Below are 4598 nucleotides of genomic sequence, written 5' to 3' on the forward strand. Positions count from 1 at the left end.
TTATCTTGTTTCCATCTTTCTCTGTTCTTTTGACAGTTGTAGGGGAAATACCATGATAGTTGGAAGCTAAATGAACTGCTTTATTATCCTACCATTTGTAGGCAGTTATACCATTTGGTGTGGACCTGTAATCAAAGTCTCCTCTTTTTAGTTCTTTGTCACCTGCTACACAAGGAAAATCTTTTCTTGTTGGTCTGATAGTGCCACATGCTTGAATCCGAAAACTTTGCAATACTTCTAGGAGAGCAAAAGATGTAAAAAAGTTGTCAAAGAAGACTTTGTGATTTTTGCCACTGAGATGGTCGGTCAATTTCAGAACCACTTCTCCACCTAAACCATATTCTTTCCTCAAATTTGGCTTAGTGTCTCCCCCTTTGCCAGTATATATATCAAACTTTAAAATGTATCCTGCATTATCTGCAAGACATCACATTTTATAACTCCTTTTGATTGGTTTCATGGGATTATATTGTTTGAAACTACATCTCCCTTTGAAACGAATCATTGATTCATCAACACTTAGCTGTTCTCCGGGAGACCTTATGTCTAAAAAAATCCTATTTAGGCTTTCAATAAGTGGCCTTAGCTTATACAGCTTATCCTTATTATTTGGATTCATTTTGGAGTTGTCATTCAAGTGCAATTTACTAAGAATACTCATGAATCTATCACGTGCCATTGCTTCTCGAATAGGCCTAACACCCAGGTCTTCAGCTGTTGCCCAATAATGATGCAAAGCTGGAAGTTTATGATAACCCATTACTATGTTGATACCTAAGAACACATAAAATTCATCTTTGCTCAAAGATATTGCTCACCCATTTGCAAACTATAAAGATTTGTCTGATAAACAATATTACTGATTGTATCATCAAAAAATTGTAGAAAGGCATGGAGTGCAGACGAATATGAATTCTCATTCATTGAATTAGGTTGGAACTCTACATTCTGAGCAGCTTCCGGCTTCTTCCTCCAACGCCGTCTGTCGTGCTGACATTGATAACTAGTAGAGGGATGCCCCTCTTTGTCTGATGTAGGATGCTCCAGGTGAGTTGCAATAAATTCATAATTTGCTGTGGCTTCTTCAGATTCTCTTTGAGCTCGTAATAAGGGATCAATAGATACAGTATTGTGGCTGAATTGGGTAAGGTCATCTTCAAACTCGGGGTCATCTATATCCTCTTCTACATCTGTATCGGAGTCGTAATCCGATGGAAGGTCTTCTAAAAGTTTCAAGAAACTCTCTACATTTAGGTCTTTCCTTGCTGCCATGCTGGTATCTGAAGTAAAAAAAAAAAAAAACATAATAATATATATTGGCAACACAATGTGCTATGGCAATAATGAATTGGCCTACCGCCACTTATTTTTCGTCCCGGAAAACTTTATCAGTCAATGCTGAAATTAATTTTCTGTAATCGTTTCTCAATACTTATTTTCTATTCAAAAGTATATGGATAACTGTAGTAAAATTTCATTACCGAAGGAAAAAAAAAAAGGGCTCTCCAACATTTTTATTCATCAGTGGTAGTGGTAAATTATTTTTTCAAATATAGTAAAAGATGATAAACAATAAATGATGTGAATACACCTTTTCTATACATATAATCAACAATCTGAAAATATGACTAAATCCCTAATTGGCAACTATCTCCCTGTCGGGAACTTGAATACCCAGCCACATTTAGCTATATATCATAAAAGTGTTCACTGCTTTGTATACTTTTAATAACTCTGGGTGTTCTTGACTCACTTAAGAATAAATTGACAAAAAAAAAAAAAAAAACACACAGCACAAATTACCGATATATAAGAGAAATTGGGTTGGAAATGTTGCATAAATTTCTGGTGGGACCTTCACTGAAAAAAAAAAATCGTCTGCTTGATTGTTTTGTCACGCCGGGCAACAAATGATGCCAGATTCACAATCTGGTTGATCCCTAGGAGGGTAATGAGGTTCCCGACAGTCTCTTCGCCTCTCCCATCATCAGTAGTATATAGCTATGGTACTAAATTTTAAGCGGGAACCTGACCTCCCGCCAGTCGCGAAAGGGTTATAACTATTATTTATTTATTATTATTATTATCATTATCATTATCATTATCTTTTCTTTTGCCAATATCATTACTATTACTATTACCCTTATCATTATTATCATCATTATCAATAATAATAATAATAATAATAATAATAATAATAATAATAATAAAAATGATAATAACAATAATAATAATAATAATAATAATAATAATAATAATAAAATAGTAATAATAATAATAACAATAATAATAATATTATTATTATGATTATTATTATTACTACTACTACTGATATTTTTATCATTTTTGCTATTATTTTCATTGTTGTTTTTATCATTATCATTAATATTATTAATATGATTATTACCATTTTTATTTGTTTTTTAATTATTATTATTATTATTATTATTATTATTATTATTATTATTATTATTATCATCATCATCATTATAATAATTATTATTATTATCATTATTATTATTAGTAGTAATATTATTATTGTCATTATTATTATCTTTATCATTACCATTATCATGACTATTATTATTATTGTTATTTTCTCTTTTCTTCTTCTTCTTCTTCTTATTTTTATTATCATTTTCATAATAATAATCGTAATATTAATACCAACAACAACAAAAAACAACAACAAATATAATGATAATAATAATAACATAGTAATAATAATGATAACAATAATAATAGTAATTATAATGATAATAATAATGAATAATAATAGTAATTATCATTATTATTATTATTATTATTATTATTATTATTATCATTATTAATGTTATTATTATTATTATTATTATTATTATTATTATTATTTTATTATTATTATTATTATTATTATTATTATTATTATCATTATTATTATCATTATTATTATTATGTTGTTGTTTTTGTTTTTGTTGTTGTTATTATTATCATTATTATCATTATTATCATTGTTATTATTATTACAATGATAATAATAATAATGGTAACAACAACAATAATAAAAAAAAAAATAAAAAAAATAAAAAAAAAATAATAATAACAAAATTAATAATAATAATAATAACAATAATAATAATAATAATAATAATAATAATAATAATAATAATAATTATAATTATAATTATAATTATAATTATTATTATTGTTATTATTATTACTACCATTATTAATATAATCATTATTATCCTTTTTATTACAATTATTATTATCTTTCTTGTTATCTTTATTGTTATTGTTATTTTTACTATTACTATTAATATTATTATCATAATTAATATCATCATTATTATTATGACTATCATTAATATTAAGATTATTAATATCATTGATATTATCATCATTATTATTATGGTTACTATCATTATTATCATTGTTATTATTATTATTATTATTTTTTTTTATTATTATTATTGCTATTATTATTATTATTATTATTATTGTTATTATTATTATTATTATTTTGATAATGATGATGATGATGATGATGATGATGATGATGATGATGATGATGATGATGATGATGATGATGATGATGATGATGATGATGATGATGATGACGGTGTTATTATTATTATTTTTTTATTATTATAATTATGATTATTATTATTATCAGCATTTATTATTATTATTATTATTATTGTTATTATTATCATTATTATTATTATAATTTATTATTATTATTATAATTATTGTTATTGGTAATAATAATAATAATAATGATAATAATAATAATAATAACAATTATTATTTTTTTATTACTATTATTATTATTATTATTGTTATCATCATTTTCATTATATACATTTTAATTATTATATGATTCATTCATTTGTTATTATGACAGTTCTTTTCTTTTTTTTCTTTTTTTCTTGTCTTTATCTTATTATTGTTATGACTTCTGTTATCATCAATATTTCTATTATTATTATTATTATTATTATTATTATTATTATTATTATGGGTGGGTGCTTCACGCGCATGGTGATGTGAAGCGATGGTGTGGTAGCCTAGATAGTGTTAAGTGCTTGCATGCCTTCTCGCTTGCAGCTTCCACCCCTGGCTAGCCCAGTGCGAAAAAGGGAGCAGCTTCTGCATAAGTCTCCCCTGCCAGGTCACAGCCTCTCCATCAAGACTTCTGCAGTGCCTCCTCGTGGCCACCCATGGGTAACTGGGTACCTTGCGGTCCCAGGCTAAATCAGTGGGGGATCTCGGAGCAGCAGGAGGCCCCAGAGGTACGGAGTTTGGCCCACCGGCGTGTGGACATGCTCTGGCTTCCTACCAACTCCTGCCCCCTAGCCACCCTGGGGTTATGGGGCGGCTCGGGGGAGGTGGGCCTTGCCAGTCCTCCTCCCCCCAGAATGACCCTCTGGCAACGTCCTTTTTAAATGGAAATGCTGGGGGGAGGGGTGTTGTCCCTCCCACCCAGCAAGTAAGGCGGGCTGTGGGTCCCGCTGGGAGGGCAAATGTCGGGGTGCAGGATTGGAACGAGAGTTACTCGTCCTGCCTGCGCCCCGGCAAGGGCCAACCCACCATGAAGCTTGTGGGGGAAAGCCCTC

Source organism: Penaeus monodon, chromosome 12, assembly GCF_015228065.2.
Source record: "Penaeus monodon isolate SGIC_2016 chromosome 12, NSTDA_Pmon_1, whole genome shotgun sequence".
NCBI classification, from domain to species: Eukaryota; Metazoa; Arthropoda; class Malacostraca; order Decapoda; family Penaeidae; genus Penaeus; species Penaeus monodon.